The sequence below is a fragment of the Chiloscyllium plagiosum genome, chromosome 10 (genome assembly GCF_004010195.1).
Source record: "Chiloscyllium plagiosum isolate BGI_BamShark_2017 chromosome 10, ASM401019v2, whole genome shotgun sequence".
NCBI classification, from domain to species: domain Eukaryota; kingdom Metazoa; phylum Chordata; class Chondrichthyes; order Orectolobiformes; family Hemiscylliidae; genus Chiloscyllium; species Chiloscyllium plagiosum.
Window position 1 is genome coordinate 27611854 of NC_057719.1, and position 27213 is coordinate 27639066.

General features: G+C 41.7%; 1 protein-coding gene across 2 annotated transcripts in view; it reads right to left on the reverse strand.

The window, feature by feature from the left end:
- syt16 (synaptotagmin XVI) overlaps nt 1–27213 on the reverse strand; it is a 183338-nt gene that overhangs the window by 67924 nt on the left and 88201 nt on the right. Inside the window, exon 1 of one of the 2 annotated variants that reach the window (XM_043697224.1) lies at nt 15619–15766. The exons of the other annotated variant lie outside the window; for it this stretch is intronic. The gene's annotated coding sequence lies outside the window, so the exon portion shown is untranslated. Of the gene's footprint in view, nt 1–15618; nt 15767–27213 lie in introns of those variants that run through there. 2 annotated transcript variants of the gene reach the window in all.

A 27213-nucleotide genomic window follows, 5' to 3' on the forward strand; every position in this document is an offset into this window, starting at 1 on the left:
CTCTGGTTTTATCGAATCCCTCCAGTTCCAGCATAACCTTTCTTGCTAGTGTGTGAGTGTGCATGGTGAGATTCACCCAGCAAAAGAGTGTTGACTGGTTTGTGCAATCATGATCAGTTGTGATTAGTAGAGGTTATCAGCCTAACAACAACTCTCTGACTGGTTCCTGGCCAGTCATGACAATACAGAGACAGAAGAGTTTCAGACTGAACAAAACTGGGATCTCTACCGCTCTGCTCTAAAAAAGAATCATACTCAATGTTCTCTCTTGCTCCAAGGCTCCTCACACAGTAACTGGCCTCAGTAGACTGATTACTACATTGACTTGAGGCCAACATATCCCGAATGAAATTTACAGGGAGCGCTGGCTATGCTGGACTCAAAATGTTAACTCTGTTTCTCTCTTCACTAGTGCCTCACAGCACCAGGCACCTGCAATCAATTCCAGCTTCAGGCAACCGTCTGTGTGGAGTTTGCAGGTTCTTCCTGTGTCTGCTTGGGTTTCCTTTGGGAGCTCTAGTTTCCTCCCACAGTCACAAAGATATGCAGGTTAGTTGAATTGGCCATTCTTATTTGCCCATATAGTGTTCAGGGATATGTGGTTTAGGTGCATGAGACAAGGGTTAGGGTAAGGGAATGGATTTCAGTAGGTCACAGTTCAGAGGGTTGGCGTGGACTTGTTGAGCCAAATGGCCTGTTTCCACACTGGAGGGATTCTATGATTCTACTTGCAAGGAACGACCATGCTGTATCAAGACAGTATTCCTATATAGTTTTTCTCAGAGATCTCTATTCCCTAAGCCCTAAAAAATCTAAAGCCTAGTAAACTGCATTAATAGCTCAGGGATGCTGTGGAGTTGCAATGCTTCCTAGAAGAACTGGGAGTTACAGTTTGATCAGTTGGAAAACAATCTGAGAAAGCAACACGATCCAAACAGTCATGCCCTAGCTGAGGGAGGGTTTATAGAAATGTGCCTTGCTGATCATAATTGTGCCAATAAACACGTGGGGGCTAAAACTGTTGTCAGACAGAAGTCTGACTCACTCCAAGTGAATAAAGAATGTGGACCGGTGCAGTGAAGTAATGACAGAAATGCTGCAAAATTTGTCAGTTGCACAAGACAAATTATTGTTGTATCACATATTTAAAAGCCACAATAATCTTTTCATTTGAAATATACTTTGCCTTCATTCATATATCATTTGTGTTTGTTCTGATTTGTATTAAAGTAAGGGATGCAAAAAGAGAAATCGCGTTCGTAATTCTTTTATTTGGGGCTCGATTAGTAAATTGGTTATTTTGGTTTACTTATACAGATTGTAACAATAAGAGACAATCCACCTCTTTTCCTGGTAAATGTTTTCAAAACATTGAACATAACGCAAGGGATGATATTATGGTGCATTCTATTACTTGAAAAATGCATTGTTAACTATAAAGTACTTTGTGACATTCTGAGGTCTCTTTGCTACAGCAATACCTTGTGTTTTGTATTGCACTTTTAACAAGTAAAACTCACAGCCTAAGTGGGTCCTATAAAGTTGGTGTAAAAGGAGTGGGTTGGGAGGGGACAACCAGTAATTGCTGTGTGCCAATTATCATCCAATTTAAAGGCACTTACAGTCACATGAGTTTCCCCTTCTTATGGTTTATCCACACATTGGAATGTGGATGCAATGAACCTATCTACCAACCAAAGTATGTTAGACAAATATATGACCAGGCAAAAATTGCTCTCATTTTTTGACAAACAGCATGAAATTAAGGCTTGGGCGCTCTTCAATTGTATCTTTGTGCACTACGTATGTGGAATGTTGATGAACCATTTACAGAAGGCTAAAACGCAGCACTGCTGTGCCAGAAACAGTGGGAAGGTGCACCGATGTGAATTTGCTGCTGAGTCAAGCTTGTTTCTAACTGCGGGGGGAAAGGAAAGAATAGCAGATTTCAATCGCCCTGATGTCAGTGACAGAAGAATATGAAAACATCAAGGAGCATGTTTTATATGTTTATTAAATGTGGCTTTCCAGATATATTTCCTCAGAGTGCTGTATTCTCTGCTGCTTCTCTCCCAATCTCCCTTAACAATAAGTTTGTAATACACAGTGAGGTAATTTAGAAGAAATTCAGACAAGTGCAATATTCTAGTAAGCACTATTTGATTTATTCCAACAGTTCTTTCAGTGAAGCAGACACAGCTTCCCTGAAGTTATACCGGTGTGTAACAGCTGCAAAAGCATGTCAGAAAGAAGTTATCGGAAGAGGGTGGCAACTCAGCCACTATTAACCTTTGATCAGGCAGTGCTCATTTTACAGGATAGGATTGTTTTGCCACAACTGCATAGACTCCATGCAACTGGGCATCTTTAAAATTAAGTCATTCCTCAAAAATTCACCTGGGAACTGCAGCAGTTCAATTCGACATGAGCAACTCACATACGTTAAAGTAAAATCATATTGTGTTTCGGATACTGGTTTATAGTTAACAGCTTCATTCACTGCATGAAGGCTTCTCTCATTTCTTCTAATGATTGCAAACAAAGGTTTACTGTCGCATGTGTTTAATTGCATCTTGGGAAATATTTCCTGCATTAAATTATCTAAGGGAGACTTTAACTGTCAGTCTTTTTGCCTTCTGTGTGACCCAGAAGAGATTAAATCAGTCCAGAGTTGCTTTTTAGGCAATATTAAAGGATAAATTACTGTATTTTGTCTGTACAACGACTGTCACTAGCTAATTAGTGAACAGTGAACAGCATATTTTTACTGATGTACTAATGTATTTGTTTTCTATCTGATTGTAATTATGACAAACAATTGTATATGCATAATTAATAATTTACCAGGGATTGTTTAATGAATCCATCTTGCTTTGATTTCATAAAACTTTTCTCAAGTCTGCTCATAACATGTCAATTCTTTTTTCTTCTGGCTTTATAAAATCCATGGAAATGTAACCAAAATAATCTTTGAGCATTCCTCTCGTTCAAAGTGTGATAATTATTATGAAGTGGATAATATTTTCTTTTTTCATGGGCTAGGGCAACATTTACTGTTAATCCCTAACGGCATGTGGGAAGATGATGGCAAACTGCCAAACTGATGATGGTAACATCATTGAACATCAAGGGGAGAAATTTAAGTTCTCTTGTTCAAGACTAGCATTCATTGGCACTTGTGTGTTGCAAATACCACTTGTCACTTATCAGTGCAAGTTTGAATGTTGTCCAGATCTTGCTGCATGTGGGCGTGGACTATTTCAAAATCGATGATGTTGAAAATGTTACTGAACATCATCTGTGACCAACCCAGTTCTGACATTATGTTGGAGGAAGATCATTCAATAAGTAGCTGTAGATGTCTCAGATATTCCCCTAAAAATTATGGGTCTCTGTGGCACAATAAGTTGCACTTTAATCAGTAGAAGAACTCCTATGAGCCGGAAGGCCCAGGTTCAAGTCCAACCTGCTCCTGAGGTGTCTCATAAAATGTCTGAAGAGGTCGATTAGAAAATATCTTCCCTGAAACCTCCTGCAGTTATGTCCTGGTACTGGACTGACAGGCCTCCAATAACCACAATCATCTTCTTTTCAGTAAGGCAAGACTCGAATCAGAGAAGGATTCACCCACCCCGCCTGGATTCTAAGGCTCCTTGATGCTATACTCAGTCCAATGCGGCCTTGATGTCAAGGGTAATCACTCTCACGTCAAAATCTGGAATTTAGCTCTTTTGTTCATGTTTAAACCAACGCTGTAATGAGATCTAGAGCTGGGTGGGTCAAGAAGAAGCGAAGTTGAGTATTGGTCAGGAAATTATTTGGTGAGAAGATTGCGTTTGGTGACAACTTAAAATAACATATTCCATCACTTTACTGATCATTGAGAGTTGACGGATGGGGTAGTATTTGGACAGATTGGATTTGTCCTGTTTTTTGTGGTCAGGACATACAATACCAACAATAATTGCCCAGATAAGTATTACCAGTATTGTAGCTGTACTAGAACATTTTACTTAAGTGCTCAGCCAGTTCTGGAGTACGGATCTTCAAATCCATAGCTAAGGTGCTGTATGGCCCATTGCTTTTTATGGCTGCAGAGTCTTCCACTATTTCTTGATATCCTGCTGATGGAATGGAATGAAATTGGTGGAAGACTGGCACTGGAGATGCTGGATACCGTGGGCAGAGCCCAAGAGGGATAATTCACTTGGCATTTCTGGCAAAAATGGTTGCCCATGCTTCAGCCCCTTCAGCCTTTCGCTGACCCCTACCATCATTGAGAAGGGGGATGTTTGTGGTGTCCCCTCCTGGTGTTAGTTATTGAATTGTCAATTACCATTTGTAATTAGATATAACAGGATCACAAAGCCTTGACTTTATGCATTTGTTAAGGAGTTTGTCAATTGGATACTGTTTCCACTGAGTGCTAATTTTGTCAAGTTGACCACTCATTTTTAGGTGCACCTGGTTCTGTTCCTGATACACTCTTCTACCTTCCTCATTGATACAAGGTTGATCCCACAATTGGATGGTAACAAATAGAGGGCAATATACCACAACATGAGGTTACAGATTGTGGTTGAGTCCAAACCTGCTAATGCTAATACCCCATAGTGCTTTATAAATGCCCTATTTTGAAATGCCAGATTTGTTCTTAACCTTTTTTTCAAGTGTGGCAATGCCCTACAACATGATGGAAGCTCTCTTCAGTTAAATATAGGAGTGGGCCAGATGGGTTTATCATGTTGTTTGTTCTATCCAGCTGCTGCAGATTCAATCTCATGGATATGCAGTTCACAATTCAGGCAGTTCAATTAGTGGCGATGCAACTGAGCCACTCTGAGAGACAGAGATTGAGCCTTCCAGCTAGAATATATTCTATGCCCTTGCCACCCTCAGTGTTTCTTGCAAGTGATCTTCAATATGGAGGAGGACTGATCAATCACCTATTGCCTTCCCACAACTGATTAATCATCAGAAGGTTTTCTTGACAATTTTGATTTGGTAGCGTGTGACATCGCAAGATGCAGAATAGACGTTCTTCAATTTTGAAAAATAACGAATAGCTAGCACCCCTGAACAACACTGCTAACTGTACCAATAGCCTCCAGCTCTAAGACAACTGGCATAAATTTTGCTGCAAAAAAAATTATGAATTTCTCATATGTCACCTTAGTTTATAAATCATCTAGCAATTCGATGAGGAAAAGAATTGCAAATTTTTGGACAATTTGCATCATTCCACCAACAGCCTGACAAAAATGTCATGGCACCCATCAAACGCATACCCTCAAATTTCCTGGAGTTTCAGAAACTGCACATTGCATATTGATTGCTCATTAAACTCAGTGCATAAAGTTAAGACTGATACTTAATGGCATCAATACCCTCGCAATGACAGGAGCTATGTTCCTGAAGTGTTACTCAAATTCTCCCAACCAGGAAGAGAATTAAACCGAGAAAAGTCTCATTCCTGCAGATAATAAGTCGTTGTTGGAAAGTTAATAAAGTAAATTCTTTATTTTTTATCTTACTGTTTTTGTATCCTTTTTTCTCTTATAACATAATCTTTACTTCTCCCTCTACTTATCTTTCTATACGTGATTTTACCATCAATTGTCAGGGTGCTTTTGCCAATCTCGACAGCGATTAGGCATGGAGAATATATTCAGGCCTAGATAATCACATCCATTCCTGCTAACAAATAAGCACAAGTAAAATTTGTTGTGCAGATTTGCAACCTAGGTCCATTTTTGCCTATTGTTTGTGATCTTCGGTAAATGTTCGATTATTCAACTAAGAGCTAACCTAATGCATCCTTGATTGTCTTGTTCAAACCTCCAACTAATGCTTGTGTCATAATGCACATAGAACTGCAACCTGAAAAATGTAGGAACACTTCTGTTGATTACAAGACAAGAAATTAAGAAAATGAAGAAATAAATCTTTAGTTATTTAAAGCCACAGGCGTCTTCATAAAGTTCAGTGACAGGGGAATCGCATTGCTCATCAGTTCAATGTTTTTAATAATTACGATGCAATAATCCCTTACCTGTCAACACTTCAACTGGAAAGCTATATTGTGGAATGCTAACACATACACATGTTTTTCTCAAATTCTTTTTCGTACTATTTTAAACAGAGGCAATAACAGGTTTAAATTAAACGGTTTAACATCTTTTCTAAAAAGGCTGAGAAAGGAAAGTCAGATCAAGTAATGCCACAGCTTAATTTCAGATCTTACGTTAATTAAAATCTGTAATTTGTTTGATGTTACACTCTGCCCTTCTGAAGTATTGCTTTACTTGCAAGGACCTCAAGAATTTCTTTTAATTTGTTGTCAGGATGAAGGCATTGCCAGCCTGGGCTAACATTTATTGCCCATCCCTAATTGTCCTGAGGCCGGGTATATGAATAGGAAGGGTTTGGAGGGATATGAGCCGGGTTCTGGCAGGTGGGACTAGATTGGGTTGGGATATCTGGTCGGCATGGACAGGTTGGACCGAAGGGTCTGTTTCCGTGCTGTACATCTCTATGACTCTATAAGAGTCAACCACTGTGCTGTGGATCTGGAGTCACATATAGGTCAGATAAGGCAATTTCCTTTCTAGAGGACATGAGTGAACCAGATGGGTTTTTCCAACAATTGACAATAGAATCATGCTCATCCAGATTAATTCCAGATTGTTATTGAAATATAATTCCACCAAACTGCCGTGGCAGGATTCAAACCTGGATCCCCAGATTACCTGGGTCTCTGGATTACCTGGATCCCCAGATTACCTGGGATTACCTGGGTCTCTGGATTACCTGGATCCCCAGATTACCTGGGTCTCTGGATTACCTGGGTCCCCGGATTACCTGGGTCCCTGGATTACCTGGGTCCCTGGATTACCTGGGTCTCTGGATTACCTGGGTTTCTGGATTACCTGGGTCCCTGGATTACCTGGGTCCCTGGATTACCTGGGTCTCTGGATTACCTGGGTCCCCGGATTACCTGGGTTTCTGGATTACCTGGGTCCCTGGATTACCTGGGTCCCCGGATTACCTGGGTCTCTGGATTACCTGGATCCCCAGATTACCTGGGTCTCTGGATTACCTGGGTCCCTGGATTACCTGGGTCCCCGGATTACCTGGGTCCCCGGATTACCAGTCCAGTGATTCTACCTCTAGGTCATTACCTCACCAGACGTGAGGAGTTTTGTGATTTTAGGTCTTAGGGAATGAAATTTCATTCAGATTTTATAGCTTATTCTGAGCAGTAAATTACAGGGAAATACTGTCAGAGATTACCTGACGGAAAATTAAAAAGCTGATGACTAAATGTCAGCTAGGTAATGCAAATGGATTCATTCAATTTGGGATCTTAGATATAATAATTTACAGTGTAGAAACTTTTATTTTTCAGAGACCTGTATTGGCAACAAGTCCTGCACTTTCCACAACATAGAGTGGTGTTGTACTCACCCTGCACTACATTAATATGCAGCCACTGTCCTGTCAATTTGAGTTAGAGGACTCCTGTTAAATGAACCAGAAATTCATGGGTCAAAACCCCACTCCTGCACTTGAGTGTTGCATTAATCATTTCGATCTCATCTGAAAGAAGACCTGCCACCTATTCGAGGATGTGAAGAATCCTGTGATGGCAGTCAAAGAATTGCAGAGGAACGTAATGTAAAATTGGTTGCTGCGAGTGCAGACAGGTTTTTACGACAATTGATGATAGCTTCACAGTCACCATCACTGAGATTAGTTTTCAAATCTGGATTTAGTCACTGAACTTAAAGAATACTTTTTGAACCTATGTTTTCTCTTTTGCTCTACCACTGAAAGCTGTTGAGGCCAGTTCATTAAACAGGGAGCTGGACACAGTACTTTTGGCCAAAGGGATCATGGGGTATGGAGAGAAAGCAGAAGTGCAATACTGAGATTGCATGATCAGCCCTGAGCATATTGAATGGTGCTGCAAGCTCAAAGGGCCAAATGGCCTACTCCTGCACCAATTTTCTATGTTTCTGGACCGCCAGATTCGCTACGACCATACAACCACCTCTCAAAGGTAAAGAGATGGAAGTTCTCTCTCTGAAGGGTAAGTTCAGAACAGGGGAGCATAATCTTGTAACCATGATTTGGAGGAGCCGGTGTTGGACTGGGATGGACAAAGTTAAAAATCAGGTTATATTCCAACAGGTTTATTTGGAAGCACTAGCTTTCGAAGCGCTGCTCCTTCATCAGGTGGTTGTGAAGAAGACTCTCTTCTTCAGGTAAACAATGGGAATCTGCAGCTCCTCCTCCAAAGCTTTTGGGGCTGGGTGAATTGAAAAACTCAGTCAATATTTACAAGCAGCAAGCCTGGTGGATGGAGTTAAAAAAACAAGTCAGCTACGGTCCATCTGAATGTCAGAACAGGCTCGAGAGACTGAATAACCTACTCCTGTTCCAATCCTTCTACAAATAGTGCCTTCCTCCTTTGTTTTAAAACTGGTGAGAATGCAGGTTATAAATGTACACAATATTCGAGAAGCAAAGACAGAGACCCTGAGGATGTGGAGGAAGGAAATGATTTTTGTCAGGATACGCAGGAAGATGAGGAACCACAACATTCTCTTCCCCTAATGAGAAATCCAGGGCCCTAATCAGTTTTGATGGCGTGGGCAGCTGTCTGTTGATTGTTTTAAGTTGCTGGCTCAGGGACTATCAAAAAGAGAAACAAAATAAGTGAAACTATAATAGGATATTGGACAACTTAAATAAAAACTTTTCTACTAGAAATTGGATAATGTAAAATCAATTTACCTTAGGCAAAGATTATTCAGTGGGCATTATTAAAATACATTACAAACAGAATAAGGTGATGCAGCTTTAAGTAATTCTCAGAGAATAGAAAATAATTGAAATGTCAAACAAAACACCGTCATAGGACTCTACAAGGTCATCTCTTCTTATTTTTGTCACTGCGCCAAAATATATTTTATTAGCTTAATTACTAAATGCTAGCTGCAGAATGCAGATTTCAAAATCTGCTTTGATGATGCTAATTTTAACTGCTAAAGTCCTTTTCCACTAATAAAGCAACCACTGCGAATGGGAAGATGCGATCAGAAATGGGAGATTGAAGTATCTTTTTAATTCTACTTCAGTTTCTGTCTAGTTTTCATCTCCACTTCTATGGCCCTCCATCAGTAGCAATAAATGCAACATCTAAATTTGGTTAAGTCCTACCAGCTCTTTCATTCATAGAGTCATAGAGATGTACAGCACGGAAACAGACCCTTCGGTCCAACTTGTCCATGTCGACCAGATAATCTCAACTAATCTAGTCCCATTTGCCAGCACCTGGCCCATATCCCTCTGTACCCTGCCTGTTCATATACCCATCCAGATGCCTTTCAAATGCTGTAATTGTACCAGCCTCCAACACTTCCTCTGGCAGCTCATTCCATACATGCACCACCCTCTGTGTGAAAAGATTGCCCCTTATTTGCTTTTATATCTTTCCCTTCTCACCCTAAACCTATGCCCTCTAGTTTTGGACTACCCCACCCCAGGGAAAAAAAATTCTGTTTATCCTATCCATGCCCCTCATGATTTTATAAATCTCGATAAGGTCACCCTTCAGCCTCTGATGTTCCAGGGAAAACAGCCCCAGCTGTTTGAGGGTTTGGAATTCCTTCCCCACCTCCGCCCTGCTCCCAGAGAATTGCATGGGCTGAGTCATTAGTACAAATACTTATTGAAGTAGCATAGGCATGAGTTGCACATCAGGGCTGTGCAAAATTCCCATGCCACTGACTCAATCGGAATTGTCAGAAAATTGAAAGTTCAATGAGCAGCTGGCACCCTGCATTCAAAAAAACCCTTAAAGCCACAAACTTCAGAGGATTCTGATTCAGTTAAGCTTAATATAGTTACCCAAGAAAACGTCAGAAGATTAAAGACTCATTCTAACTCATACTAACATATGAATTAAGAAATTAGGAGCAAAGGTTGGCTACTTGAGCCCTTGAGCATCGTTCACAATGGACCTTGATTGATCTGTTTGTGTTCTAAATTCCACATTCCCATCTACCCTCAATAACCTTCGATTCCTTGCCTTGCAAGAACCTGCTCAACTCCACCTTTAAAATATTCAATGAACTGCCTTCTGGGGCAGAGAGTTCCAATGTGCACAACACTCAGAAATATTTTCCCTCATCTCTGTCCTAAAAGGGTGACCCCTAATTTTAAATTCAGAGCTTCGTTCTAGATGAGACCCATAAGAGGAAACATTCTTCTCACATCTACCTTGTCCCAGGCATTCAAGATCCTACAAATTTCCAAATTATTCACCTGTTACTCTTCTAAACTCTAGTGAAAACAAACCCAGTCTACATAATTTTTCCTCATAAGACAAGTAAATTCCTGAAATTGTGGAAATATTTTCGTAGCATCAGCTCCAAGCAAAGAGTTTATGTAGAGCTTTTTTTTAAAAAAACATACCCTTATCCTCTAAACCTCCAACGTAAATCAGTCATTTCTCAATTCCTGGAGATCTTGTTTTCTTTGCATTACAGTCAGTTCTGTTATAACAGTTATTCCATTCTCATGCACCCTCATTTTTTAAGAAAATCGCATAACAGCATTATAACCAAAACATGCTTTAAAAGTTTGCGCTTTAGAAACAGTGTCCCCAATTCATCAATTGTGTCATAGCAAATTCACATTAACGAAACGTGCGTTATAGCAGAACCACCTTACTCTTTCTGAAAGCAAATGTATTAATAAGGTTACTTTCAACTTTCTGATGACAAGTGATCACGCAGCAGAATTCATTCAGCGCTTTGTTTCAGTGCTTTGCTACCAAACTGCAGAGTATCTCTCGCACTTACTATTTTAAATTTAAATGGATACAGATGGTTTTGCTATAACGTGTGTTTCGTTAATGCGAGTGCACTCACTGTTTCTAAAGTGTAAACTTTTAAAGCGTGTATTGGTTAACAGTGATTCTGGCCCCATTAGTTGAAATGAATAGAAGAACTAGGAGCAGGAGGGGTATCTGGGCCTTGGAGCCTGTGCCACCATTCAATAAGATCATGGCTGATCTTTTCGTGGACTCAGCTCCACTTACCCGCCTGTAATTGTATCCCTTAATTCCTTTACTGTTCAAAAAAATCAAAAACGTTTACTCACGTAGCATCAAGCACTTCACTGGGCAGGGAATTCCATAGATTTACAACTCTCTGGGTGAAGAAGTTCCTTCTCAATTCAGTCCTAAATCTGCTTCCCCTAATTTTGTCCTAGTTTGACTCGCCTATGGAAACATTCCTCTCTACTATTCCCTTTATAATTTTAAATGTTTCTATAATATTCCCCTCCCCCATTCTTCTAAATTCCAATGAATCTAATCCCAGTCTACTTAGCCTATCCAGAGTTGAGGTGGTTGGCTTATGAGGAATCAACCTAGTGAACCTCCTCTGTACCCCCTCCACTCTCAGAACATCTTTTCTCAAGTAAGGAAGCCAAAAATGCACACAGTACTCCTGGTGTGGCCTCAGTAGCACCCTGTACAACTGCAACAGAACCTCCCTGCTTTTAAACTTAGTCCCTTTAGCAAGGACAAAACTCCATTTGCCTTCCAAATTACCTGTTGTACCTGCAGACTAGCCTTCTGTGATTCATGCATAAGGACACCCAGGTCCCTCTGCAAGCAGCATGCTGCAACTTTCTTTCATTCAAGTAATAATCCTTTTTACCGCTACTCCTTCCAAAATGGGTGACTTCACATTCATTAATATTATAGTTCATCTGTCAGACCTTTGCCCACTCACTTAAAGTATCTATGTTTCTCTGCAAAGTTTCATAGTCCTCTACATACTTTGCTCTGACACACTACACGCGGTCCTCAACTCTAAATAGTACTGCTGTTACGCAACTTTCTTGTAACACAGGGTTGCACAAGAATGGAACTACTGTGTTACAGCAGAACCAACTGTATTGAATGGGATCATCTTTTTCATATTTCTCACAATTGTTTAATTTGAAGAATGCCCTTTATAATAGAATCCTGAATAATGTTTAGTATTCAATGATATTTTGTTCTCTGGAACATTATTGTTACAACACAGCTTTTAGTCCAAACACACTGTTGCTTCTGCTTTTGAGCACCCAACTTTTATACCGAGAAAATGTTTTCTTGAAATTTGTTCGCAATCAATTATTGGTTTTCTATTAATGATTCCCCTCAATCAGCCTTCAATTTTACATATTAGCCCTCTAGTAATTCTAACAAGGTCAGCCAGGCGGACCTCATAGAATATGAGTTTCCTGAATAAGGCTGTTAATCTGATCCAATCAGGGAGCCCTGGCTGATTATACATAAACAGGAGTGGCAGAGGTTCTGCTGGGTAAATGCTGTACTCGGTTTTATATTCTAAGTCATTGTGGATGCCCATTCAAAGAGGTGCATAGAGTTCATTCAACAAACACAGAGATGAGAATAGAAAAACTGCGAGCATACTTTGCAATACAGGGGGCCCGAGGAGCGTTTGTCACAGACAGCAGGCCACCATGTACCAGCTATGAATTTGAGTATTTCCTAAAGTTGAATGGAATTCGGTATGTGAGGATGGCTCCAAACCATCCATCATCCAATGGTCTTGCAGCATGAAGAGTCCAAACATTGAAAGCCATCTTAAAGAAACAGCCTACAGCTTCACTCTATATCAAATCATCCCAGTTCCTAATTGATTATTGAGCTACCTGTCATGCAACTACAGGGATAGTTCCAGTAGAGTTGGTCATGGGAAGAAAACTCTCCACCAGGTTAAATCTGATGCTCCCACCTGGAAGGAGGGGGTGAAATGGTATCAGGAACATCAATGTCAGGCATAGGACTCCACAAGGAAGAGAGGCGGTTAACAAAAGGGAAGAAAGTTTGGTGACAAAGCCATAGAAATGGTCAACACAAGGTCAACTTCCATGCTGTACAAAGTTCAGGTAGGTGAGGTAGCCCTGAACACGCGCATGGACCACATGAAAGCTGCAAACACATGAACGAGGCAGGAGGAAACCATACCAAGTCCCTCAGAACAGCCAGCAAGGCTATCAGAACCCGTGGGTTCTTTTCCTCCGTCGAACATTGAAGAAAGCTCAGAATCTGAGATGGAAACTATGGATGTTGCAGTCTTGAAGTTTTTACCGGTGGAAGAAAATGAATTTCTTCCAAGCCGCTTGGAGTGCAAAAGACAGGCTATGGTCAGGTACAGACCACTCATATCTGAAGCTGAGTTGGAGGAAGTGGACCTGATGCGAAAATGCTCCAAGAGAGACTACAAGATAAAGAACAGGCCTATGCCCCATGCCTTACATAGGGAGGGATGTGCTGATTGTAACAAGGTCAGCCAAGTGGACCTGATTGAAGGGGAGTTCCATGATTGGGGCTGTTAACCTGGTCCAAATCAGGGACCCCTGGCTGACAGATATAAACAGGAGTGTCAGAGATCCTGCTCACTCTGAGAGCTGGCTCTGAGGGAGCTGGATCAACACAAATAAAGGGTGACTTGATGATAGGAGACTGGCCTCTGTGGAGTTATTTCAACCCCCATCTCATTAATACTCATCCATCACTAGGAGTTTGTTCCATTACAAACCTCTCTCAGTGCTTCCTTTCCTCATCTGCTATATACAGCATTACAGTTAAAAAGTCATAACGTATTGGTGAAGATCTAGACATTTTCATTGTGTAAGATTTTTTTCCACATTTGTTGGGTTGGTAAATGTTACCAGACTAGATGTTTCAAGTATATTGTGATACCAGAGATCCCTGTTTAATACTTTGCTATGTTGAGGTCGTACATCACCAAAAGGGATGTTTGGACACCCCTTATTAAACATGCCAATGCAAGTGGTCATCATACTACATCTTCCCAATTGGGCAGCTAAGATCATTCATTCCATCAGAAGGAGAACTCTGCACTTGTTAACTGACGCTTCTCTCCAACATCATAGAATCCCAACAGTGTGGAAGGAGGCCATTTGGCCCTCAAGTTCACACAAACTCACCCAGACCCACTCCATCCCTATAACCCTGCATTTCCCATGGCTAATCCATCTAGCCCACACATCCCTGGACACAGTGGGCAATTTAGCATGGCCCAATGACCCAACCGGCACATCTTTGGACTGCCGGAGGAAACTGGTGTACCCGGAGAAAACCCACACAGACACGAGGAGAAAGTGCAAACTCCACACAGTCGCCCAAGACTGGAATCAAACCTGGGTCCCTTGCGTTGTGAGTCAGCAGTGCTAACCACTGAACTACCATGCTACCCAATTCTGTTCATGCCAAGTAGGTCAGCAATAATGTGTTGCAAAAGCCCCAGTGTAACTTACTTGCCTCAGAGTAGCCCCATTTTAAATATAATTTCAAAGGCTTTTTGTTTAAATTCACACCACAGTGACTGTCACTATGTAGTTGAGCACCACATTGCAATGTGATATATTAAAGACAAAATGACAGCGTTACATACAAGGTGTCTCACATTACATTCTTCAAGCTTTACAAGGATACGAGCTCCCCTGTTCACACTCAAGTATTCTACAATGTCAGAGAGCTCACGGGAAGTTAAGATTTCCCTGAAACTCATGACAGCAATAATTGTGAGAGAACTACATACCTCTCGTCAGCAGATACTATCTCCCTGTACTTTGACACATCGATGTAAAACTAGCTCAAAAAATCTGATACAAACACAACTTTAATGTGCAGTTTCCCTATCTGCCTCACATGTTCGGGAAATTAATGCATTAGGAAACTCGCATGAACAGCACGCCTTTAGGAGGCAGCTGGGCATGTTCTCCTGAAATTACCTTTTCGAAAAACAAAGCCACGCCTCAAGTGATTTGCATTCCAACCAATTCTTCGAGCCAAATGCTTGAGCAGAGTTTGAGCTTCTTGGGGTTTATAAAATTATAAGAATTTCTGCAATTAGGGAGTGAGAGTAAATACCAGGCCTGGTCCAGAGGCATCCAAATCCCAAGGAATAAGTATTGATCTGCAACTGATTATCCTTGATGACATAACCCTATTATTACTGGTAATGCTTTTGGACTGTCAAATGACTCATGACTACCAAAAAAGGATTGCAAATCCCATGAGCCTGAAGCCATTAACATTGAAGTTTAGAGACAATAAAAATGTCGGCTTGGGATTGGAGATTTAAGAACGAAACAAAGTTTCTTTCATAGTTAACACATCAAGAGGATACACAAAAAATTTCTTATCTGTCATAATTGTAAAAAAAAAAGTCCTTTCTGGATGATGCATTAATCGTTTTGGATGAAACACGAGACTGAGCAACACACGTCATGCTTCAAGATATCTTCATGAAGGTTCATCAGAAGGCAGAAAGTCAATTAATATTTGCCAACACTCAACAATAACACAAGCCTGAGAAATAACTCTCTTTTTTGGGACCATGTAAAACAACATTATGGAAAAGTCAGCAGCTACTGATTCAATGGAGCAAAACAGTAAGCTTATTCAGGTAGTTTCAGCACTGATTGCCTTCGTCATATCCAACTCCCAACTGAAACTGCCTAAGGCGTGTTTCCAGGCCGACAAGTTTCAAGTCCTACCTGAAAGTAACCTTGACAGTCAGCATACCGACATCTTTCTTTCAGCCACAGGGAATTGCACAGGAAACAAAGAAACCATGGAAAATCTGGTTTTCCCCTCACCCTTTTGGGATTTTTACTTTTACTTCAGTAAGAGAAGACTTGTGGAGAATAGCCTTCCTCCTTTGAGCACAACTTCCTGAAACTTTAGGTGTGGTTTGATTCATTGTGGGCTGTATTTACTCACAGAACAATGAGGATGTTTGCAAAGGAGCCCAGATCACAAAACCACAATCTTCTGATTTCAAACAGATAAAATTACAGCCAGACTGATTGCTTTACAGATTTTATACTAAAATTGAAGTACATTTGATGAAAATTCATGAGCTTTACAGAACTCTAAATGTTGTTTTTAAATCAATTTACTCCTGTAGAAAACTTGAAATACAACTATGTTGTAGCCCCAAAACAATCATCCTTTGCTATTCACCTACAGGCACAACAGGTTCATAGCAGATGCCAACTCCCTGGCCCTACACTCACCCCTGCAATGTCTGGATAACAAGCATAACTATGTCAGGCTCCTACTTATTAAATACAGCTCCGCCTCCAACATCATAATTCCAAATAGCATAATCTCTAAACTCCGGGACCTCGGTCTCGGATCCCTCCTCCATAACTGGATCCTTGCCTTCCTGACCCAAAGACTGAATCAGTAAGAATAGGCAACACCCCCTCTACCATAATCCTCAAAACCAGTGCCCCTCAAGGCTGCGTACTCAGCTCCCTACTGTAGTCATTATACATTTACGACTGTGTGGCCCAATTTCACCCAACTCCATTCACAAGATTGCTGATGACACCACTGTTGTAGGTGGGACCTCAAACAACAACGAGACAGAGTGCAGGTAAGAGCTTGAATACTCAGCAGCATGGTGTAAAGACAACAATCTTTCCATAAATGTCAGTAAAAGGAGTGATCTGGTCATTGACTTCAGGAAGCAGAGTGGAGGCCACGCCCATCTCTGTATCAATGGTGCTGAGATGGAGATGGTTGACAGTGACAAGTTCCTGGGAGCGATGATCACCAACTACCTGTTTTGGTCCACCCACATCGACACGATGGTCAAGAAAACACAACAATGTCTCTACTTCCTCAGGAGGGTAAGGAACTTCAGTATGTCCACAAAGACTCTTACCACTTTTTATAGCTATACCGTAGAAAACATCCTATCTGGATGCATCAGAGTAGTAGGGCAACTGCTCTGCGCAAGACCACAAGAAACTACAGAGAGTCGTGAACACAGACCAGTCCTTCACAAAACCCAGCCTCCCATCCAATGACTCCATCTAACATTCCTGCTGCCTCGGGAAAACAAAATAACTAATCAAAAACCCTTCTCACCCCGTTGTATGCTCTTCCACCATCTTCCATTGGGTAGAAGATAAGACCATAAGACATAAGAGTGGAAGTAATGCCATTCAGCCCATCGAGTCCACTCCACCATTCAGTCATGGCTGATGGGTATCTCAATGCCACTTACCCGCACTCTCCCCGTATCCTTTAATTCCATGCGAGATCAATCCCTGCCTTGAAGACATTTAAACGTCCCAGCCTCCATTGTGCTCTGTGGCAATGAATTCCACAGGCCCACCACTCTCTGGCTGAAGATATGTCTCCTCATTTCCATTTTAAATTGACCCCCTCTAATTCTGAGGCTGTGCCTACGGGTCCTAGTATCCCCTGACAGAAACAAATTTCCAGCATCCACTGTTTCTAAGCCATGCACTATCTTGTAAGTTTCTATTAGATCTCCCCTCAACCTTCTAAACTCTAATGAATACAATCGCAGGATTTTCAGCCATTCATTGTATATTAAACCTACCATTCCAGATTGAAAAGTTTCAAATCACATACAAACAGTTTCAAGAACAGCTTCTTCTCTGCTGCTATCAGACTTTTAAACAGACCTCTCAAATGTTAATTCTGATCTTTCTATCTCTCCCTGCACCTTCTCTGCGGCTGTAACACTATATTCTGAACACGGTTCTGCTACCCTGATGCACATTGTATAATACAATCTGCCTGTATAGCATGCACAACAACACTTTTCACTGCAGCTCACATGACAAAAATAAATCAAATCATAATATATATTTAACAAACCAATTACTTGAACATTTTTGTTTCTTCAATAACAATTACCGTTCTTTTTGGCTGAATGGTTACTGACTGCTCCTACACTTTACAGATCTTGTGTGTTCTTCCTGTCCCCTCCCCCAGTTTACAACTTCTTTCATTGCTGGCTTTCTTCAATTTCTTTAACGTAAGGTCCTTATGTGGAATCTCCTGCTTTTGTGGGGCAGGCCATCAAAACAGGCCAAATGCCCTCCTTCTCCATTACTACAGTGCAGGTGGGAAAGTCTATCAGGCACTTAAATAGTCACTCAGTGGGCTTTCGACCAGGGTCCCTTCTTGGTAATATCCTACCCCTGTTCGAAGCTGTCAAACAATTAGAGGCCATTGAGCATTGCAGTGTCACATCAGAGGGACAAACTGCTGGTGGCACTGCCATACAGAAGTTGAGAAACAGCTGGTACTGGGGGTACATTTTGTGATTCCTGAAGAAGGGCCTGTGCCCGAAACGTCGAATCTCCTGTTCCCTGGATGCTGCCTGACCTGCTGTGCTGTTCCAGCAATAAAGTTTCAACTTTGATCTCCAGCATCTGCAGACCTCACTTTCTCCTACATTTTGTGATGGCAGTGGTAGCTGTGTGGAGTATGCATGTTCTACCCATGTCTGCATAGGCACTCTCCAGATGCTCCGCCGTTCCACAGTCCAAAGATGTGCAGATTGAGTGGATTGGCCATGCTAAATTTCCCACAGTGTCCGAGGGTGTGCAGACTAGGTGGGGCAACAACAGCAAATGTAGGATTATGGATTTAGGCGGAGGGTCTGGGTGGGATGCTCTTTGGAGGAGGGTGTAAACTCAATGGACCAAATGGCCTCTTTCTGCACTGTAGGGTTTCTATGATTCTTGCCCACTGGGAACAGAGGTAATCAAGGCAGTAACATGTACAGCCCCATAGACCAATCATTAATGGACCACTTAACAGTATCAATTCATTGCCCAGAACGTAATTCCTGTGGGGCCTGGAAGGCAGCAAGAATCTGTCAGGCAGCCCACCTTTCCTGCACCTTCCTCACTGCTTCTCAGGAAGGGAACATTCTTAGCATCAGGTGAGTTACTTATCTCCAAATTCTCAACCTTTGATCTGCTCTGATACTCACTGCATTTACATGCAGTAGTCCAGCTCATCCAGTTTAATGTCTGATCAATGGCAAGCCGTAGTACGGTGATGAAGGATAGTTGACTGTCAAGGGGAAACAGATTTGCTCTTTTTAAAGATGGACTCTGCCCAAAATGCATTGTGTAAATGTTACTTGCAACAACAGCTTAAGCCCAAATGTTGCCAGGTTTTGCTGCTGAAGAACAGAGATTATATCAATATCAGATTGGTTGCACATGGGACTCAACATTTCACAAACAAAAATGCCCTAGTTTCTGACTTTTTGACATGGGAAGTTCTTGATGAAGTAGCTGAAGTTGTTTGAGCTTAGGGAACTACACTGAGGAACTCCCACAACAATGTTCTGTAGTTGAAAAGATTGGTCTCCAACAACCATAACTATTTTCCTTACAGCAAAGTTCGACTCCAGCCAGTGGAGAGTTTTCCCTGATACCCATTGACCTCAATTTTGCTAAGGCTTCTTGACACACTTGGTCAAATGTTGCCTTTACATCGAGGGCAGTCACTCTCACCTCGCTTTGTGCTCAGTTTCTTTGTCCATACTTGGACTAAAGCTGTAATGAGTTTAGGAACGGAGTGGCTCTGGTACAACCTAAATTGAGCATCAACAAACACTACATTTGTAAGTAAATGCTGTTTGATAGCAATGTTAATGACACTTTCCATCTCTTTGCCAATGATAGAGCCTAGACTGATGGGATATAAATTGGCCGAGTTAAATTTGGCCTGTTTTTTAGAGGATCCGGTGTATATGGCCTATTTTCCACATTGTCAGTTGGATACCAGTGTAGTTGCACTGGAACAGCTCAGCTATGGGGTACGCTGAGTGTATTTCTAAATGGTCTACCGTTAAATCGTTCATAATAGACTCTAACAATCTCCCAGTGACAGATGTCAAGCTAACTGGCCTATAGTTAACCAATTTTGTCTCCCTTTTTGAATAAGTGTGTTACATTGGTAGTTTTCCAATCTGCTGGGACTTTTTTCAAAATCTAAGGTTTCATGGAAAGTTGCTACCAGTGCATCCACTATCTCTGTAGCTCTCCCTTTAAAATCTGTGGATGCAACCATTAGGTCAAATAACCTATCAGTCTTTTGCCCTATTGATTTCCCTCGTACATTTTCTCTACTGATAGTTATGGCATTGATGTCCTACTGACACTCCCAGTTTGCCCCTTTATTTCATATTTTGGAATGTTAATAGTTTCCCTTACTGTGAAAATATATGCATGTACTTTTCAACCTCTTTGCCATTACTGTTTCCCAACCACATTCTCTAAGGGGCCTATGTTCCATTTAGCCTTTTTAAAAGTATATTTAAAGAAGGTGTTATTGCCTATTTTTCTATCATTTGCGAGTTTACGCTCAATTTATTTTTCGGTCATCTTCTATCTCTAATCTTGACCACATTATATGCTTTTTTTCTTTCAATTTGATACATTCCTTAACTGCTTTGGTTAACCATGGTTCATTTATCCCCTTTGTAGAATTCTTATTTCTCACTGGGATATCTCTGCTGTGAGTCATGAACTGAGAGTCTCAGAATAAAGGGGCACCAACTTATGACTGAGATAAGGAGGAGTTTCTTCTCTCAGAAAGCTGAGAGTCTTTACAATACTTTGCCAGAGAGCGCTGTGAGGACAGAGTCCATTGTTAGGTCCTTCAGAAGAGTTACAGGAAAAATACAGGGAAGTGACCTTGAAGAACGTCAGGTCAGCCCTGATCCGATGACTGGCAGAACAGGCTTGAGGGAACAAATGGCCTACTCCTGTGCCTACTTCTCATGGTCTTAACTATTGGGCACCAACATTCACAACTGGAGATGGCAGGACTGCAGAACTTTAATCTGATCTGTTGGTTGTTTAGCTCTGCTGTTTGGTATGCAGGAAGCACCATTTTGTAGTTTCACCAGGTTGACAAATAATGTTTGAGGCATGTCCTGTTGTGCTCTTCATTGGACCAGAGGTGATCCCTGGTTTGATAGTAGCAATAGCTTAAGCGTACTGCTGTTGCTACCAGTGGCATACAGTTCCTCATTAATACCCAGTTTTGAGTTACAAGATCTGTTCAAAATTTATCCCACTACGCATGGTAGTACTGCCACATTACACCATGCAGGATATCCTCAATGTGATGATAGACTTTTTCAAGACTATCATCCACAAGTACATTCACTGGTAAAGCACCTGATCAAGTAGTGCTTTTACCCTCTTGATGGTTCTCTCCCACCACCTGTAGGCCCAGTCTGACAGATATGTCCTTCAGGACTTGGCTAGCTCATACTCCTGAGCCTTATTTGGTGACAATCACTGAAGTCCCCAATGCAGAGCACATTCTGTGGTCTTTCCAGTCTCAAAGTGCTTCTTCAAAGTGATGTTGAAAATGAAGGAAACCTGGTTCATTAGCCGAGAGAGAGCAGAGGATGGTAAATAGCAGGAGGCTTTCTTACCTATATTTAACCTGTTACCATGACATTTCACAGAGTGCAGAATCAATGTACAGGTGATTCTCCCACAAGTGATGCATCATGAGGCTCCACAGCTGCTGGTTTCGCTCTCCCAGTAGGAAGGCCATGCCTAGAGACTCTGGCAACTGGAACATTGTCTCTAAAGTGAAATGTCAGGCTATTGTTTGACCAGTATGGAGGTCAGTTCTCCTAATTGTTGCATAAACTTTGAAAGTAGGGCTTTTTTACCTTCCGAATGCAAGCGGGACAGGGCATGTGTTCTGTTATTTCCAGAACCCAAATTGATTGCAGTAGTTCATCTGTTTTCAGTTTTTGCCTTTGGTTTGACTCAGTTTTTTGCTCAGACATTTCAGAAGACATTTAAGAGTCAAGCATGGTGCTGTAGTTCTGAAGCCACATGTAGGCCAGAGACAGGGTAAAGGTAGCAGATTTCCTTCCCTGAAGGACATTAATGAACAGATGGGTTTCTTCCAACAATTACTGATAATTTCATGGTTACCATCTTTGAGACCAGTTTTCAATTGCACCACTTATAAGACCATAAGACATAGGAGCAGAAATTACGCCATTCAGCCCATTGAGTCTGCTTTGCCATTCAATCATGGCTGACGGATTTCTCAATTCCATTCTCCCACTTTCTCCCTATAACCTTGATCCCCTTGATATTATGAACCTATCTATCTCAGTCTTAAATATACTCAATGACCTGACCTCCACAGCTTTCTGTGGCAATGAATTCCATAGATTCAGAGCTCTTTGGCTAAGGAGATTTCTCCTTATCTCCATTCTAAAAAGCCTTCCCTTTACTCTAAAGGCTTTGCCCTTGGGTCCTAGTCTCTCGTACCAATGGAAATATCTTCCCAACATCCACTCTGTTCAGGCCATTCAGAATTCGGAGTTCAGTATTTCAATTAGATCCATCCCTCATCCTTCTAAACTCCATCAAATATAAACACCCAGAGTTCTCAAATACTCCTCATATGTTAAGCTTTTCATTCCATTCTCGTGAACCTCCTCTGAACACACTTCAGGGCCATTACATCCATCCTGCGATATGGGGCCCAAAACTGCACACAATACTCAAATGTGGTCTGACCAGAGCATTTTCAAGCCTCAGAAGTACATCCCTGCTTTTACATTCAAATCCTCTCAAAATAAATGCCAACATTGAATTTGCCTTCCTAACTACTTACTTCACCTCCAAGTTTACCTTGAGAGAATCCTGGACTAGAACTCTCAAGTTTCTTTGCACTTCAGACTTCTCAATTTTCTCCCCATTTAGAAAATAGTCCATGCCTCAATTTCCCTACCACTGTGCATGACCTCACACTTTCCCATGTTGTACTCCATCTGCCACTTCTTTGTCCACTCTCCAAACCTGTCCAAATTCTTCTACAGCCTCCCTGCCTCCTCAATGCTACCTGTCCCTCCACCTATCTTTGTATCATCTGCAAACTTAGCCAGAATGCTCTCGGTTCCTTCATCTAGATCGTTAATGTATAAGGTGAGAAGTTGAGGTCCCAACATTAAGCCTTGCGCAACACCACTTGTCACTGGCTACCATCCTGAGTAGGACTCTTTTATCCCCACTCTCTGCTTTCTGCCAGACATCCAAGCTTCTACCCATGCTAGCACTTTGCCTCTGATGCCATGGGCCCTAATCTTGCTCAGTAGCCTCTTGTATGGCACCTTTTCAAAGGCCTTCTTGTGAATCGGTAGATAACATCCATTGGCTCTCCTTGGTCTACCTCTTGTTACTTCCTCAAAGAATTCTTGGAGATTTGTCAGGCAAATCCCCTCAATGAAACCATGCTGACTTTGCCCTATTTTACCATATACTTCCAAGTGTTCAGAAATCCCATCCTTCACAATGGATTCCAGGATCTTACCCATGACCAAGGTTAGGCTAAATGGTCTGTAACTTTCCATCTTTTGCCTTACTCCCTTTTTAAACAGAGGTGTCACATTAGCAATTTTCCAGTCATCTTGCACCCTCCCTGATTCCTGAAAGATCACCACTAATGCCTCAGCTATCTCTTCAGCTATCTCCTTTAGAACTCTAGGGTGTAGTCCATCTGGTTCAGGTGATTTATCCACCTTCAGGCCAGTTTTTCTTGCACCTTATCCTTGGTGATGGCCATTATACTCAGCTCTGTCCCCTCACTCTCTTGAATTTTTGGGACATTGTGTTAGTCTTCACGGTGGAAGACACATGTAAAGTAATCATTCAGTTCCTCAGCCATTTTCTTGTTCCTCACTACTATCTCTCCAGCGTCATTTTCCAATGGCCCAATGTCCACTTTTGCCTTTTATATTTCTGAAGAAACTCTTAGTCTTCCTTTATAATACTGGCTAGCTTATTCTCCTCTTTAATCTTCTCCCTCCTTATTTCTTTTTTTGTTGCCCTCTGTTGGTCTTTGTAAGCTTCCCAATCCTCTGGTTTCCCACTACCCTTTGCTACATTAAATGCTTTTGCTTTTATGCTATCCCTGACTCCCCTAGTCAGCCATGGTTGCCTGATCCTCCCTGTACCATGTTTCTTTTTCCTCAGGATGAATCCAGAAACTCCTGCCATTGCTTTTCACTGTCTTTCCTGATAGGTTTCTCTCCCCGTCAATTCTATCCAGCTCCTCCCTCATGCCTCTGTGGTTGCCTTTATTCAGCTGTATTACCATTACCTCTGATTCGATCTTCTCCCTCTCAAATTACAGGGTAAATTCAATCATATTATGATCATAGCCTTCGAAGGGTTCCTTTATCTTAAGCTCCCTTATCAAGTCTGCCTCAATGCACAACACTAAATCCAGTATTGCCTGTTCCCTCGTGGGCTCCATCACAAGCTGCTCCAAAAAGTCATCTTGTAGACATTCGACAAATTCCTTTTCTTGCAATCCACTACCAATCTGATTTTCCCAGTCTACCTGCATATTGAAATCCCACATGATCACTTTCCAAAACATCTTTTCCATCTCGTGAAGCATCTTGTTCCCCAGCTCCTGACCTAGGTTTGTACATAATTCCAACTATGGATTTTTTACCTTTGAGGTTCCTCAATTCTACCCACAGATTCCACACCATCTGACCCCACTTTGTTTCTTACTATTGATTTAATTTCATTTCTTACTAATAAGGGAACCCCACCCACTCTGCCCACCTGCCTATATTTTTGATATGATGTATACCCCAGTCCCGATCCCCTTGTAGCCTCCATGATGCCCACTACGTCATACCTGCCAATTTTGCACCACAAGCTCATTTACTTTATTCCTTACACTGTGTGCATTCAGATATAATACCTTCAGTCCTCTTCGCATTGTCATTTGTTTGTCCAGTGTGCTTGAAATATGATTGCTAACCCTTTTTCTGTACACTCAAAAAATAGAATGAATTGAATTTAAATTCAATTTCTCACCAGAATGAGATCTGAACTCACTACCAAGTAAGGTGTTCTCTTACTACTTCCATCCCATTATCTACAATATCTTCAGGCTGAGCTTGATCAATCTGGAACAAAGTTTCCACTATTAGTTAACAAAATGAAATGAAATATTAGGCTGACAGTCCAAATAAAATTCTTCAGTAACTAATAAAACCATCCAATGAGACTCCAAAGCAGTATCCAGTGGATACAATGAGAGTGGAAGTAAATTACATAAGTAGTAATCTAATTAAGGACTTCAGTTGATGTTTAACAATGAAAACAAAGTTTAATTATTTATTAAATGAAAAAATAACGCAAGAGGCATTTTCATTTCAAGTTGTTCCCCAGTTTTTATTGGATAACACCAATCAAGATGTCAAACAAAATGTATCCATGTAGTCTATTCATTTAACAATGAGTGGAAAATGCTCTTCCATGACCTTTCTTCTCTTTCAATCGGTTGATTTCCCCATATCGAGGGTCTCACTAATGTCTGTCATTATCTGTCAACCAGCTATTTTACTTATTATACAGCTTGTTATAGAGTTGGTATTACAAGTATATGTTGGCCCACTCATTGGCAGGGCAATGTGACTAGTTATTGTCCATGGACTTACTCTCAGTCATTAGTTGAGTTATAGACAGCCTCAGTCAAGCCGGGCTAACAGAAATCACAGGCTCCAGTGCTGTGCCTGACCCAGCCCTCCGCGTCCAGCCCTGATCACAAAGGCCCCATTCTTGAGAGGCCTGGGCCCTGGTTACTGGGCTCAGGCATATCCCTCTCATGTACCGAGCCCAGCTACCAAGCATTACACATTCACCAGTAACCGATTCACCAATGCTTAGTTTGGATTCCATCAGGGCCCTTGGTTCCTTTGCTCACTACAGCTGTTGTCCAGTCATGGAGAACAACACTGGATTACAGTGATAAAGTGAGATGCTATCAAGAGATTAGAGTAAAATTGACATCAATGAAAATCAAAGAGAAATGTCTGCACTGATTGGAATCATACCTTGTCACAGGAATCATTTCAATCGCAGGGCATGACTGCAGGAGTTCCTCAGAGTAGTGTCTTCAATCCAATCATATTCAAATGCTTCATCAATGACTACATCTATCGTAAAGTGACAAGGGGAATGTTCACTGATGGTCACATTGTTCTATACACAGTTCTTCAGATACTGAAGCTGTCCATCCCAAAGCATGGACAACATTCAAGATTGGGACAATAAGGGGCAAGTAACATTAGTGTCACACTGTACTCAACGACTTTCACTAAAAATAATCTATCCACCTCCCCTTGACATTTATTAGGAATAATGTTAATGAATTCCTCTCAACAATATCCTCAAGGATGAATGTTGACAACAAACTGAACTGAATCAGCCAGATAAATACTATGGCTACAAGAACAGGTGAGAGGCTCAATCCTTTACATGGCAATGCCCATCCATCACTACACAGGATAAATCTGATGTGATATGGAATACTTTCCACTTGCCTTGCTGAGTTTAAGAAACTCAACACGTTCCGCGATAAAACAGTTTGCATCCATCACTTCAACATTCAGAAAGATGTTGTGAAACTTGAAAGGATTCAGAAAACATTTACAGGGATGTTGCCAGCGTTGGAGGATTTGAGCTATAGGGAGAGGCTGGGGCTGTTTTCTCTGGAGCGTCGGAAGCTGAGGGGTGACCTTATGGAGGCTTACAAAATTATGAGGGGCATGGATAGGGTAAATAGACAAAGTCTTTTCCCTGGGATGGGGGAGTCCAGAACTAGAGGGCATAGGTTTAGGGTGAGAAGGGAAAGATACAAAAGAGACCTAAGAGGCAACTTTTTCACACAGAGAGTGGTACGTGCATGGAATGAGCTACCAGAGGGAGTGGTGGAGGCTGGTACAATTGCAACATTTAAAAGGCATTTGGATGGGTATACAAATAGGAAGGGTTTGGAGCGATATAGGCCGGCTGCTGGCAGGTGGGACTAGATTGGGTTGGGATATCTGGTGGGCATGGAAGGGTTGGACCGAAGGGTCTGTTCCCATGCTATACATCTCTATGACTCCCTTCACCATAGGAGCACTGTCACAGAAATGCGCCAAGACTTCTTTAGTAGCACCTCCTAGCGCTTCAGCCTCTACCAGGCAAAAGAACAAAGGTTGAAAAGTGTAGTGCTGGAAAAGCGCAGCAGGCCAGGCAGCATCCAAGGAGCAGGAGAATCGATCTTTCGGGCATAAGCCCTTCTTCAGGAATAAGGCTGGTGTGCCAAGCGCGCTGAGATAAAAGGTGGTGGGGGGGGAATTTGGGGGAGGGGCGCTGGAAATACGGTAGGTGGAAGGAGGTGAGGGTGAGGGTGATAGGCCGGAGAAGGGGTAGGGGCGGAGAGGTCGGGAAGAAGATTGCAGGTCAAGA